Raw genomic sequence first — 15,950 nt, 5'->3', positions numbered from 1 at the left:
ATACAACTAGTGACCATGAAATTCGGAGGGAGTCTGTAGGAGAAGAAGGGAATCCAGATTCAAGCAGTGATAGAGCAATGGGTTGAGTTTCAATATGTTATTGCATATTTTTGTTAAGTGTTACTCTTGGTTGTCTTCATTAGGAACTTGGTTTTGGACATAACTTAATTTGTACTTCTTCTAATTACCTATACTAACAGTGCAACAACTTAATTACATTGCAATGAAATAGATGAGTTAATGAACAATATATGTGTTGTGTATTGATATTTTTATCCCATTTTTGGATATTGCAAAATTACAGGTTTTGTTACAAAAAAAAAATTACTGGTTGGCTACTAGCATCGGTGAATTGCCGTAGCCAAGAATATATTTCTATATATATAACACCACACCTAAGCTACGGCAACGAGACCGTAGCAAAATTTGCTATTGAAAAATTGGCGGGAAGCAAATTAGTTTGGCAGCAAAAAAAAAATTGGCGGGAAAAAATTTGGCGGGAAACAAATTTGGTAGGAAATAAATTTTGGCGGGAAGTAATATAATTATCTTAATATTAATTATGCTGCGACGGAAATTTGCCGTAGTATATTTTGCAATGGCGACGGCATTAGGGGTAGCATGAAACTGTAGCAGAGTAAGTGTCGCAAACCTCTTTGCCGTGGCAAAAGTGGTCTGCGACGGCATTTTGCCGTGGAATATTGGCGACGCCACCAACGGCGTCAGAAGCTTTGCCGTAGCAGAGCCGTCGCAAATGCTTTTTCGCCACGGCAAAACAGCTTTTTGCGACGGCAAGGCGCCGTGGCTGTTGCAATTTTTTTTTTTGTAGTGAGTAACGAGGAAGTAAGTAGGGTAATAGAAAGAACAGAAAGCTCACTAAAGTAGTGAAAAATAGTGGATTACCCCTGTGGCATTGTGAGTTAAAATCTCTGTTCTCAACACCAAATAAATGCATCCTCTGGAGAGCCTCAATTATATCAATGAATTGCACTAACTTGTGCTTTCGAATCCTATACATCCAAATGCATGCAAACTACAGAAATGGAGAAAGGTATCACTTTGCTTCACGTGCATATTAGGACTACAGAAAATTACATCTTTTGCCAATGAAAATATAATGGTAAAAAAAAGTTGTAACGGAAACCTCAAACTTACTTTATGTTTGAAGTGTCGAATGTGAGGAAGTTATTCACCACTGACTGCCTGCACAAGTCATTAATTGATCATGTATGGAAATCATTGATAGTATACCTACTAAAGATGCAAGAAGAGAATGGCAAGGGAATACATTTAGCAATCTTGTCATACTGACAGGAAAAGATTGATCACAAAGAAGTTTTTACTGCACGGATTTCTTATTACTTATTCCTTGATGTTGCTCATATATTATTATATAAATGTTGGTCATATAACAATATGAAAGAAGCTATCTCAAATCAAATGCAGGCAATCTAAATCATAAAAAGCTGAAAGATGGAAACAGTAAAAAAAAACCACATATACAGATGTGATATTGAGGTCAACCATGGGGGAAGACTTCCGGATAAATAGTTCGAATACAAATCTCTGCACATACAAGTCCAGCAGTGTACCGTGAAAAAATGGGTATCCTTGAGGCCAGCAAATCTTCTCAACTTCTCCAATCAGTTTTTCCATCTGGTTGATTATCCTGATATCCCATTTACCCACATAAACAAAATTCCATCAAACAAAAACATTCAAGATCTGCAACATGCAAGGCTAAAGATTGAAACTTTAGAAACATAAGAGAAGAGAAACAAGAACGTTACTGCGAGCACCAATGCTCTAGGCTCAGGGCCTCTCCCCTGCCCCATCGAACGCCTTCGATCCCTCGTACATCCAAACCGTTGTCGTCGTCAGAGAACACTACAACAGATCCGCCACTCCACCCTAAGCCAACCTCAAAGGTCGAAAAATAACATGGATTTGAAACTCTGATCCAGGAAATCAAGCGATTGTTGAGTAACACTCTGTTGAGAGAAAATTGCACACAGTGAGCGTAAATGTCACCCAACATAATTTCACTCGTATTCATTTAGTGAATAGAGTTTTTATTATTTTGGGTTCGACCCATTCAAGACAGAATGTGTCTCTTAATTACAATCCCTTGTTACAGGGAAACACCCTTTGATTCCATTTATGAAGAAACCAATTGATGGGATGAGTGTTTGTTTGTTTTTGCGGCTGCACCCGGATATTTGAATGGGTTGCCTACGTACCCTTGGAGGGGGATCAAGCCACTCGTAGTTCAAGAGTTCCAATGAGTGAATGACTCATTGGAGGGCTTTGATTTTGGAATGAGAGTAGTGTTTGGGACGAATTTGGTTTAAGTGGACCAGGGATTCGATTTTTGTGTTTAGGACGAGGTTGCATCTAGATAGATTTGGTTCTAGATTGCCTACATACCCTTTGCGGGATCAAACCACATGTAGTTCCGGCTCTTTAGATTTAAATCGGTAAATGACCCATTTATTTTGAATTTGTGTTTGGGGAAATGGATTTGATTTTTGTGGTGTTGGGAGAATTTGACTGGAGTCAGTGATTCATATGGGACTGGTTGAATTTGACTGGTGGAGTCAGAGATTCTGTTTGGAGTTGCGGTTGCATCTAGTGGGTCGCTAGACTGCCTACATACCCCGTAAAGGGATCAAACCACTGTAGTTCAATAAATTTGAATTTTTGGTTTTGTACCAACTTTGGGCTGATGGATGTGTACATATTTTGAATCCGTCAAGCAAAAATATATTCTGGGGTGGACGTCCAATTTGGCAGAGTATCCACCGATTTGATTTGGGCACCCTGTCGTGCCGAGATTTTTAACAGGCCTTGAGACTTGAAACGGGATTTGGGCCTCTGAAGTTTATTGAGCGTGATGCTGGTTTGAAGTAGGCTCTGTAGTACACCGAAACAACCCAAAAGCTTGCAAGGCGTAGATTGATATGGACACCCATTAATTTTACATATGCACCCAACTTGAGCCCAATTTTCGTTTTCGACAAACTCGAAGACCCGCAGTAGACATCATTGGAACTGCACGAGTACGGCACCGCTTCATTTAGCCTTTTTTATTTATGCCACCGATTCAATTGCATGATTTGTCTCTTTTTCAAAGACCTGGACATTAGCTCTCTGTCATCTTGCCATTTAATCCCCATTTCAGAATAAAACTACAACAACACCATGGTTTGACAATTATGCATAATTGCACAATGAGATTTTTGTCTTGTTGTGTGTTTATCACTTTATGAACTTAAACTTGCATTGTTTCTTGGTCCTCGTTGCCTGACTCTTATTCAAAGCAACCTTGCAGCAAACTTTGACAATCATAATTTAAAACTCTTTTGCCTTTTGGTGCAGGTCTTGAACATTCCTCCACCTCCAAGTTTAACGTGGCTACTTGAGAGGTGAGCTGCTGCCATTTTTTTTTTTATATTGAATAGTACAATAACTTGAACAGAGAGCGGAAGAGCCAAACACTACTAGAAAAACACCATTTAAGGACACTGAAACTGTGTCCTTAAATACATACAAGGACTCTTTAAAAAAGAGTCCTCTATCCAGCAGTCATTATAAGTCTCAAACAAGGACACTGAAAACGTGTCCTCTTTTCTATACTAGGACACAGTTTGTGTGTCCTTAAAGCTCTAGATGCAGTGTCCTTAAATCCATAAGAGGACACCTAAATTGCATCCTTATATCTTCTAATATGTGTCCTCTATTCTATACTAGGACACACAAATTGTGTCCTAAAAAGCTCTGAAAATGGAGTCCTTAAAACCATAAGAGGACACAAAAAATACACTCATATGTGTCCTTAAAACTAAAACAGGACACTTAAAAGAGTCATAGAGGACGTTCAAAACGTGTCCTTAAAACTTGTAAAAAACCCAAAAAAAAAAAAATTAATTAATAATAAAAGGAAGCTTTCTCCAATTGTACACCCCTCAAAATACACCACCAAATGCAATATTAACTGAATCAAAATACACCATATGCAAACAAATTTATAAAGTATGACAAATTACAGTTCAACAACTCTAGTCAAGTAAATCAATGTCCTGCACCTTGTAGGTTTATAGTTGCTTAATCTGCTTCCCAATATCTTCATTCATGACCTGATAAATATAGCACAAACCAATATCAAGTACATATTAACACTCCTGAAATTCAACAATTAGATTGAGCCAAGTCTAGAATCCAACCACAGGGCTTATCAATAGGTCTTCCAACCAACAATATATAATTCAAATTAGTTTGTATTACAACGTCTCATTTTCATATACAATTGCAACAGAAGTATGAAAAATAAAAATCAATTACTCAGTACTTGCAAACTACACAAACAAACTCATCAGCAACCAAAAATTAAAAGCTAATATCAAGGCTGCAATCATTTCCATGTACTTGTGTTTTTATGCACTCCAAAGTCAATATTATTTCCAGGTACTTGCAAAAATGAAAAGGAATATTGCAGAATAATGCTAAGAGCATGAATAACATTTCATCTTCATATTCTTGATTGTTTCTTTCTTGGTAAAAAAAGAGAGTAATTAGTAATGTAGATATAGATATAGGATTAATGACCACCACATGTCCATTAAATCACTAAATCATTCATAATCTTATTATCTCCATAAGAACCACAGTCACAACAAGACCCCATATACTGAAAGTTCTATATGTGCTGACAGACAAAGAAACAATAACAGAAACAAATGGAGACCGGAGGAGAATATACCTTGTGTATACTTTACATATTTTTTGCACTGTAAATAAAAGGGAGAGAGAAAGAGAGGGGTCAACTGGAAAATGGAGGCCAAAGTGTGAATAATTGTGGGAAAAAAAATGTGGGAAGTTTAACTTTCGACCAAAAAATTTGGCGGGCCGAGCAAACTATTGCTCCTGTTTTTTTAAGTCGTCTACATCAAACCAAAGCAAAGTCTGTACCTGTATAACAACTTTGAATTTCCTGCAAGATATTATTTTGTTACAGTTGCAGTTTAAACTCTTTAGTGAACTGGTAACACCTTAAACTTGTATAAGGTAAAGTTCATGATATAAATAATAAGGCAAAATCAAACACACAGCTAAATATACATTCTACATGTATATTTAGCTCTCATATGAAATAGTATACATGAGCAAACAAAAATAATAAGCACTCTGTTGCATAAAAAGTAAAACCTCAGCATAAAAAGTATTCTTGTAATCTTACCACAGTGACCAACATTTTGAAACATGAGCAGGCACAAAGATTGTTTAAGTAAAAGTGCAACATCAAGCCAAGTTCTTACCCCAGATGCATGTAATGAGACAGAAAAGGCTGACTGGGAAGCACATTGCATTTGTGAAAGAATCGCCTCATTTATGTCAAAACCGCTAAGTAGAGGCTCTGCTCCAACTGCTAATATCTGGGAAGGAGAAAAGCAACAATGCCTAGTGAGTAAAATGAAGTCTGTACAAATATGGAATTTTCTTTCAGAGAAATATGGAAGAAAGTTACTCTGTTTTTGTATGACACTAGATAGTAGCAATAGCAGCAAATTATAATAGAGGGGGGAACCTTACTTGATTTTCATCAAATACTACCATCATGTACATATGCACGAGTTGAAGTCCTTGAAATGCATTCAGAAGCAGGAAGGTTCCAAACTGATAAACTCCGACCACTACCACAAGCCTATTAAAAGAAAATGAGATTAATCAGGTCACAGCACGGACCAACTTGAAGAGAAGAATAATTTGAAGACCAACCAGCTTGAAGAAAAATGAGACTAATCACTTGCAGTAGTAAAATATATGCTTACCAACCAGCTTTCACTTGCATCAAGAGCAATGCAACTGACACACGACCCTTTCAATTTATTATTCTTTAATGGATCAATCACTTGAATTGACTTTCCACTTTTCCAATCTGCGTAAAAAAGGGACTATACTACTGTAATAACTATAAAAGAACAAAAGGTTGTTAGATAGAATTCAGTCCCTTAAACAGTTTTCTGCCATAGTCCTTGAACCATTTATGATATGAATTCAATTTTCACTTCTCAGAACAAATCATAAGTGAGAGTAACAACTAATCTGAGAAAGAAGCATAATATAGCTTTACCTGATTTGTAGAGTTTCGGGCAACTATTGAATGCAAGTAATCTGAGTGCCCCTTAAAAATCATATTGACTTGACCTGTTTCCTAGAAGAGTTCCAATATAAATCATGCTGAATCAGTTGGTGCAGCAACTAGATTAAATAAACAAGAATGTGACATCATGGAAGGTAATATAAGTAAATCTTCCTACACTTAAACTTCATAATATGAGTAAAGATTCACCTTCAACAAATACATACCACGTCCCAGCAATAGACACAAGAATCACCAGCAGCAGAGAAAATGGATCCTCCCTGTTGTAGTAAATGCGGTATTAATACACATGGAAAACATACTTATTTCCACTGCTCATGAGTAGACTTTTACGAGAAAAATTCGCATACTTGATTGCTAACAGCAAGAGCATTGTTTTCCGGAATTAGAGGTAAAGCCCCCCAAGGACCCCTGAAAAAGATGGCAGTAATATACAAGATATGTTAAAGAGAGTAACTCAGTGAACAATCAAAGAGCACATCATAAAGCATAATGAGCAAAGACAATATTTAATGTCTTTCTTCCAGTAGAGTTATACAAGTGTAAGATTTCCGGAGACAAACATGATGTTGTCCTCTAAAGAAAGAAAACTTCTCTATATGTTGTAGGTTCATATCAACCTATCTCATCTGATAACTCTACATAGTAAACACTGACGCAACTTGAACGAAAGAGTGGCTGGAAACCAGGTGGCTTTTCAATAACTTACTTACGTTGAGGATTCACCAGGTCAAGTACTGGCTTCACTTGGTCTCCTATACAAAGAAGAAGAAACAAACAACTTAAGTGAGATAAAGTACATAAAAAAGGATCAATTTCAATATCATATACAGAAGCAACATATCAAATTCAAGTAAGAATGCAAAATAATATAAATTCGCAAAATGTGGTAACCCCTATATTACCTTGCAAATGAATAGGCATGTCGAACTGTATGCAATCCTTCCACCTCCATCCTCGAATTCGACCATCATCCCCATAGCTACATGTAACAATCCCACAAAATCAACTACCTCAACTACATCAAAATTAAGAAATGCTGAAACGTAAATTACAATAGTACCAGCCTTGAAAATGAAAGTTTCAAGTTAAACTTCACTGTATTTCAAATAGTGTAAACTTCACTGTATTTCAAATAGTGTAACATTTTAAACTAGTTGTCATAATCAAGAGGTCTTAGAACTTCCCCTATAATGTAACCAACACTTTGAAGCGACTTCAAATCATCTTTAGTTTTCCCAAACTCCTTCTTAGCTCCTCGCAAGTTTTCTCGCACTGCAAAACCCGAAACAAGCAATTCAGACCCAAACAAAATTCCTCTCATACCATCTAAAATTTCCCAATTCACACAGAAACCCACTGCCCAGAAACTACATCAACCAAAATTAACACCTAGGGCACAAAATTGGTTGAATTGAAAATCGAAATCGAAACTCTATACTAAAAATTGAACAAATTGGGAACATTTGGAGTTGGATAGAAGAGGGTTTGGAGTGTGAATCTGACCTGCGCAGACTCGGGAGTCGAGCTCCTTGTGTTGGAGTAACCTCTTGTGGTAATCGGTGATGGCGGTGCGACCTCGTACGGCGTCCTCCGTCTTGGTCGAGGTCATCGCGGCAGTGCTGGGGTCTAAGAGGTTTTTGGGAGAAGAAGAGATCTGAGAGCTGTCGCTGCCTCCTCCGCCGAATCGAATCAAATCGAAGTTGTTTTCAGATCGAGTTTCTTTTTCTTTGTTCTATTACAACTAAAAAATGTAAACAGAGTGAATGAAATTAACAACATCTTTCCTCTTCTAGTGGGTTTCAATTGAAGAGGGAAGTCAAAAATTTGGGGGAGGAGGGAACTGAAATTTGGGAGGAGGGAAGTGAAATTTTGGGAGGGAGCGAGCTCGAGCGCGTTTTGGAGCATTAAAGTGAAATTATATTATTTAGGACACAAAATTAAAGAGGTCGGCTGTGTCCTCCAAATAGTCTCCACCCACTAAAAAATATCATTTACATGTTAAGTGTCCTTATAACCCTTCAAGGACTCCACATAAATTATGTGTCCTTATTTGGTGTCCTTGTATCCCATAATTGTAGTAGTGAAAAGGACTTTATTGTTGACCTTCTTGCCGCTTGCTTCAATCTTGAGGAAGAAATCAAACACGACACCGATTGTAGACTTGCATTTGTTTTCTTTGCCTCTTGATTCAAATATTGTCTTGCAGACACAAAACACCATACAAGTCATCACTCCACAAGAGGCAGTCACGTTTGAAACTTTGACATATGTTCTGGGATTGCTCTGGTTTGTTCCATCTCGTGTGTCGACTGGACTTCTCCGTTTACTGTGGATTGTGAGCTTTGGCATTGGTTGTCTCCACCACTCAAGCACCGCTGCAGCCACTTTGTGTTTTCTGCAATTTTTGTGATCGCAAGTGAGCCAAGTAGAACATGCTGGTGATTTTTGATTGAAGGTAAACTGAGCATTCTGCAGACTTGCGGCTGGAGGTAGGCACCCTTTTATAGAGACGTGGCCACTTTACTTTCAGGAGCAGCATTTTGATGATAACTTTGATGCAGGTGGAGCCGTAGCTTGGCGTTGAAACCCTGCACGGGGATCACTTTGGAGCAGCTTCCCCACTGTTGTGAACTCGGGAACTTTGCAGGACCGTACTTGACGTGAACTGGCAGCCACCAAGCATTCACTTGACATACTCATTTTTGCCACCCATATGCAGGACGCATCGCGATACAGGCATCAAAAACAAGTATGGTACGTGAACCCCCTTGAACTTGAAGCTTGCTTCCGCCACCTATACGCAGGACGCACCGCAGTATAGGCATCGAAAGCAAGTGCAGCATGGAGTGACACCACGGCTGTGAATGAGGGCTTGATGTCGACTTTGTGTCTTGCCCGGAAGCCGTTGGTGAGATTTGTGAGGATGACAGCAACGAGGGACTCTTGGAGAGAGGATAGACCATCAACTTCTTGTTTGGAGTGCTCATAGTCTTACATGATCACCTATTTCGCTTTCTGCAATCATATAATGTAGAACAAAGAGAACACATGAGTGAAAATGATAATTGACATCATATAGAAGAAATTATACCCACTGCTCTATGTTTGTAGCTTCTCGTGGTCTCTTCTTAGCTTCGAATTATTCTTCTCTTCTTCCCTTCCTCTTCTTTCTCTGCTCCTGCTTTTTTCCCTTCTGCTCTCTCTCTCTTTTCCCTTCTGCTCTCTCTCTCTTTTTTTCTTCTTCTTTCGTTGCCTCTCTGCCCTCTCTTTTTGTTTTGCTGCTCTCTAGTCTTTCTCTTCCTGTTTGCTGCAGAAGACGTGCCTTTTTATAGGCAACTGGATAAACTTGATTAAGATAGCCATCAATTCAATTCAAATTGAGGTTATGATGATAACCTTTGTCAATTTGAATTGAAACGATTATAGCAGCAACCACCTTCTATCTTCCACGTTGAAAGTTTCTGATGTCTTTTGGTCATTCAAACTTTGTATAGATATCAACATTGACTCGGTCTTGAATTTGCAAGATGGGAAGATTATCCAAGATTCTAAATTTGAATTATGATGCATTGAGTACCAATCCACGTGATGCATGCATGATTTGTTTTGTTGCTTTCTTCTTCTCTTCTCTTTTTTTAATTTATTTATTTTGAAGATAGAGTTTCTGTTATGCATTTGAAGACAACTAGAACTCTTCTTTCTTTGGTCACAACAAACCTGTACATTATCATGCTTTGGAGATAATCAAGCTAACCAACTTGAAGGCTACTGGATTCTCACTTTTGCATCGAACCACTTTTTTTATTTTGGGTTTGTGAAAATTTCGGTCTCAACACACTCACAAAATTATGGAGCAGAAGAAAACGATAACCATAGAGAGAGAGAGAGAGAGAGAGAGAGAGAGAGAGAGAGAGAGAGAGAGAGAGAGAGAGAGAGAGAGAGAGCGATAAGAGATTAGGGTTTCGAACCTGATAGAAAGGCGCCACACACAGAAAAAGGGGACTGCGGCAAAGAGAAAGCTAGGGTTTTAATCGGAGCAAATGAATGTATACGAAAGACCATAGTTGCTGGTAAAAGAGAAGGGAGAAGGGAGAAGGGAGAAGGGAGAAAGGGGGGAGAGAGTTTTCATGTCGGCTTTCATTTTTGTTTATGAGAACAGGGATTTGCCCTTGTTTTGGTAGTAAACCCCTACTTATCTAAATAAAATTGTGTTTGGTGACTTTGAATAGTTTGAAATCTTTCTTTCCTATGAATATTTAAATTGCAATCACACGTTTGTGGGCTTTGGTGAGTGTCGGACCAAAAAAAAAAAAGAGGATTAGTGAGTCTTTTTTGGATGTTGTCACCATTCATCTAATTGTGGGGACTAAATGGTATCCTTAGCCCATATTTGTTGTAGTGACAGAAGATTTGTTTTGTTAAAATCAAGTAATGATCAATTCAAGTGATGGGAATTCAAGGGATAACAAACCAAAGAACTCCTCTGCCGACATAAACAGAAACTTTAAGATTCCTTCATTTTTTGTAAGGCAGAATTACAGGAATGCTTGGCACTCAAAGATATCCTGTTTCAATATGAGCGGCTTTCTGGTCAGCAAATCCACTTTCAGAAAAGTTCTATTTCCTTCAGCCGTAATGTGCCTTTGCATTATCAAGAGGACTTGGCTGATATCTTAGGCGTCTTGCGGGTGGACAAGCATGATAAGTACTTGGGCATGCCTCTTGAAATCAGCTACTCTAAGGAGGAGGCTTAAGGATATTTGAATGAGAAGATTCGTAAACGAACACAGGGTTGGCGAGACAAGCTACTGAGTACTGCAGGCAAGGAAGTTTTGATTAAATCAGTGCGCAAGCCATTCCTAATTATGTGATGAGCTGCTTTGAACTACCTAAGCACTTATGTGACTTTGTTTGCAGACATGAACACAGGCTTCAAACCCAGGAAAACAATGAAGTCCGAAAATAGCCCGAAATTAAGGCCACGTGCACGTGAAATTTTTTATGGAAGAATAAACAGCCAAATTAAAGTGTAACATTTTGTCAAAAGTGAGTGACTAATGTGATATTTTCTAAAAGTGAGTGGCCAAAGTATCGACTGGCGTAAAAGTTCAGTGACCATTTATGATATTCTCCCTATAGTATAATATTTTATAATACAGGTTAACATGTACATATTAACTAGACTTGCATTATGTATATATTAACTAAACTTAACTCATAGAGTAATATCACTATGAAAGTCCCAGTTGTCTGTATACATGTAAAGATTAAAGCACTGTATTAATTTAGCCTTTTCTCTTGCTCTTGCATATAACTGAGATCTTCAAGTGGATAAGAAGAATTCACAGATTGATAAGTTGTTTGGGATTCTCCAAACAATGCTAAACAATTATTTACTTGGTGCTAATTTCAATTTCACTTTGGTTGACTTATTGACAAATCAATTTTAAGCACCATTTGATTGTTCTTCTTTTTCTTCAAGCAGTGAACAACTAAATATGATACCTGAGTTGGCCTTTGTTTTTTTATTTCTTAAGAATGGAATAGCTTCATTAACCAAAGCCTTTACATAACAGTTAAAAGAACGAACTTGAAGTGCTTCTTTTTGATAGTGTAGGTCATCTTGATGGTGATCTTTTGCATCTGTCCCACTTGTCATTTTTGCATATATGGTTCTAATCATTTACCTAGGCCACAAAGGTATTACCAAGAGATGGCGCTAATGCTAGTAGCTTATTTGTCTCAATTGTCTTTTTGGCAGGTATGGTTCTAATCACTTTCCAGGACCACAAAGACATTACCAAGAGATGGTGCTAATGCTAATAGTTGCTTATTTGTTGAGTGTTCTGTTCATTTCATTAAACTGGTTTCTAATTGTAGAATTATGATCAATTAAAACCTAAATACAAAGCCTAATATGTAAACACTGTCAATCTGAAACTGAAAAGTTTTAATACTTCCTCTAAGTTACAAAACAATGAAAAAGGAAATGTATTTATATATTCTAAGAGGATTACACATACACTTACTCATTGATCAATTTCCATGAAAACAAATACTTGTTGGAGAGAGCCTGATCCTGCACTCCTGTAGCAGCCTCTTAAGAGACTCATGCCACTTGCTTATGACTGAAAACCCTTATCAACCGCCACATATGATTGCTGCAATGGAATACATGTAGTCAGACTTTTTCATGAACACATTAGAAATCAAAATTCCCTCAGTTAATATAAGTATTGAGTAGAAGTAGTTTCTTCTATTTCTTCTGGTGCCACTAGACCTTCTGAATGGTAATCCAGATTGGTGGTAGCTACTGAATATGTGTTGCTAAATTGATGCAAACAATTAATGCTTGCTTGCATGAATCTACAACAAAGGCAAACTCCAAGAAGGCGTAACTACTCACAGTATTAATTTCATCCTTAGAAACAATCAAAACCAATTCCTTCTTCCTCAAGAAGTTCAGCACATCTGCCGCATCATCTTGAAGCAAGATACTTTGCCAAAGGCAGGCTAGAACTTCTGATACCAAAAAATTGTTGCATATGAGTTTGAAAAATTATTGGTCATATTTATGAAATTTTAAGTTGTAACCTGTAGAGAAAAATTTAATATGCTTGAACAAACCTTAATAAGCAATGCTATTCTGAAATAACCTCAGCATACAACACTAGCACCATATATGCTTATAGCTCCAGCATCATGACACATCCTATGACTACCTTTGCCGCAAACTCTTGATCAACCATCCCATTAGATCACTACTATCTGTGCAATGGAAAAAACTTGCAGTTAGACTTTTTTAAGAACAGATGAGAAATCTAAATTGCCATCATCTTATGTTTTAATGTGCTCAAAGTACCAAGCATTCATTTGAATCGTATCTTATTTTGAAAGAAGAGTGTTGGAGGAAAAGAATGAATAGAATATCATTTACATAAAGTAGGGGACTCCCCATCCCTTGCTTGCTCTGACCATCAGAAGAGTCTCACCATTAACAAGGTATATCAGTGTATGTTTTATGGAAACCTTCCAACTACATAGGCAAAGGAACATTATACGAAAAGGTTTAAGAGCTAGTCATGCATGTTCAATTTAAACTACTTGACTAGAGATCATACCTTTTAAATAGATAAAATCTACCAGTGAAGAAATCTAGGTGGTGTTCAGTTGATTTCAACAGCAACAACTTGCTTGCATGAATCTACAACATCAACAAACTCCAAGAAGCAATAACTACTCTAAGCACCAACCCCATCATCAGAAACAAAGAAAACCTTCTTCCCTCAAGAAGGTCAACACATGCCTGCAGCGTCCCCTTAATGCGGAATTTAGCCAAGTCAGACTAGAAATTTTACCTGATACCATAGTGATGTATATGATTGTTTCAGATTAATGGCCAAAGAGATATGAAGATTCCTTAAAGTGATGGTTTCACATTCCATTGGCTTAACCAAGTGACCATATAGACAAGGCAACATTGTGTCTCTTAAACATGATATGTTCCTATTAATTGTAAACAATGACAGCCACTTAGGCATAAATGTATTGGCAAAGTGCATAGGCACAAGTATAACCAAGGGAAATAGCACATATGTTTGCTTTTATCTTATTTGCAGTCGTCTCAAATTTAGTTAGATCAGCATGTACTTAACTTGGCCGGAATTTGTAACCATTCCAAGTGGAAAGTTTAGAGTTCCCACTGCAAACGGAAACAACAATCACCCAGAAACATAATATTAAATATCAAAGTGAAACCAAATATTAATACTGGATCACATCAACCAATGACTAACTTGATTTGCAGAGCGTAGCTGACTGCAACCAATATTCTCCTGCAACAGTACTGGGATCACTGGTAATCAACAATGAAGAAAAACAGATATAATTGAATACCATTATTGTTCATCATCATGTAGCCAATCTTTGCAGCACCATGACTTTGTTGATTCCATCTGTCCATAATAGCATGAAGCAACTAATGAAAGGCCTTTAGGTTCTTTTGATCAGTATTATTTTGTGCTTGTTATTTTCTTTCATGAAAAACTTTGTTAAATTCTTAGACTGGTTCAGATTAATTAGATGTATTCTTGTATTTCCAAATGTGAATAAAATACAGTTTTTCACGCATCCCACATATTGGCATCTAAGAAGCAGCCTCATTATAGATCTGATGTAGGACGAGAATGGGCCCGATTTAGCCAGAAAACCATAAAAGCAAATAAGCGGCGTAGAATCAAGAAGAGTGATTGGAAAATAGGTAACTCACGCGTAATGAGGTTACTAGCCTTTGGAATATTCAAGAAGATTGGTTTTGGACTTTTCGGGTTACTCATGCAAAAAGTCAGGTTTTGATTGTACGTGAATCAGATTTGATCAACTTTTGGCCAGAATGTCCGTTTGAGACGCATGATACCTTTCTATAATGGGAATGAAAAATCACACACAAGATAATTTGTTCAATCCTAATTTAATTAATCTAGATGAAGCTGCTCAGGTTGGCTCGGTACGCTTGAACACAACCTATTACCCTTTCTTACTTTGTACGCTAGGCAGGAAGTGCTCTACACCTAGACTATTCCCTAACATGCAACCTAAAGGTACGCTTATTAGATTTAACAAGAAGAGATCATTAAGGTCTAAAAGAGTTTGAGACATCACAAGACATCGCAAATAACTTGGCGCCTTGCTAAACCTAGGACTTAGTTTACTTGATAGTGAAAACTAACAATTGCTTCTCTAGAAGGTTTGAGGAGTCCAACTATTGACACAGGCATCAAACAATCAAAGCGGTAGAATCCTAACATGCATACTAAGCGTGCACTCAAAGCATACAAGCAAGCATTCATCAATGGAAAAGTAATAAACAAGAGTCTCATCTTGAATTAAAAGAAAATAAAATCAAAAGTCAAATCATCTTGTAGTTCATTTCTAGGGGCTTCAAGCAGCCCCCTAACTAATAAAAAACCTAGTTAAACATAGAAGAAACAAAACTAACTAAAGAAGGGGAGGAAGAGAGAGAGAGAGAGCTGCTGCAGATTGATCTTCTTTTATATGCTTAGAGGTTGCCTTCATCTTTCTTGTTGTGTAGGAAATCCAAAACCTAAAAGAATTAGGGTTCACGTGTTATTGGCTCTTGAACTTGATGACTTATTCCAACCATTCACATCACGTCATTTGTCCATATTAAGCTGAAATATGAAGCACAAACTCGTCCTTGGGCTTCTCGGTGTAATTTGGGCTTCGAAACATAAATTTTCGTCCAACCTTAGATTCACATGCAGCCTGACTTTCTTGTACTAAATCGGCATAACTTCTTCTAGAAAAATGATATTGATGAGCTGTAAAGATATCCAAGGCTTTCCATCAATATAAAGATCATCCTCTGGATCGTTGTGAGCTGGTCTCAGTGATCTGTCGAAGTTGACTGATCTGCACAGGCAGATTTGTTGATTTCGCCTTTCAATCACTACTACAAAAAATGGCTTTAAAGACATTCGAAAAACGTCATCAAAAACTTTAGATGACACGCTAAAAAAACGTCATCTATCAAGGAGTCATTGTAAGTCACTTACAAGGACGTTGGAAAAACGTCCTCTAATATCTACAAGGACGCTTGAAAAATGTCCTCTAATCTAATAAAAAACGTCTTCTAATGTATAATAGGACACTAAAAAAGTGTCCTTAAATCTCCTAAAAATGTCATCAAATGTTTATTACGACACTTAAAAAGTGTCCTTAAATCTAAAAGAAAACGTCATTGTATCTATCATAGGACACAAAAAAA

General features: G+C 37.4%; 1 long non-coding RNA gene and 1 pseudogene across 4 annotated transcripts in view; both read right to left on the bottom strand.

Moving 5' to 3' along the window:
• Positions 1-10,426, bottom strand: part of LOC133713606 (uncharacterized) — a 17,350-nt gene extending 6,924 nt beyond the window's left edge. Inside the window, exons 1-4 of one of the 4 annotated variants that reach the window (XR_009848148.1) lie at positions 10,132-10,426; positions 1,791-1,955; positions 1,525-1,669; positions 1,156-1,203 (exon numbers count right to left, since the gene is read on the bottom strand). This is a non-coding gene — a long non-coding RNA (uncharacterized LOC133713606). The other 3 variants (XR_009848146.1, XR_009848147.1, XR_009848145.1) reach the window with 3 other exon arrangements.
• On the bottom strand, positions 4,143-7,162 carry LOC133717100 (THO complex subunit 6-like; annotated as a pseudogene).
• Positions 10,427-15,950: the final 5,524 nt, after the last annotated feature.

The sequence above is a fragment of the Rosa rugosa genome, chromosome 6 (genome assembly GCF_958449725.1).
Source record: "Rosa rugosa chromosome 6, drRosRugo1.1, whole genome shotgun sequence".
NCBI lineage: Eukaryota > Viridiplantae > Streptophyta > Magnoliopsida > Rosales > Rosaceae > Rosa > Rosa rugosa.
This window is presented reverse-complemented; position numbering and strand designations above follow the sequence as displayed.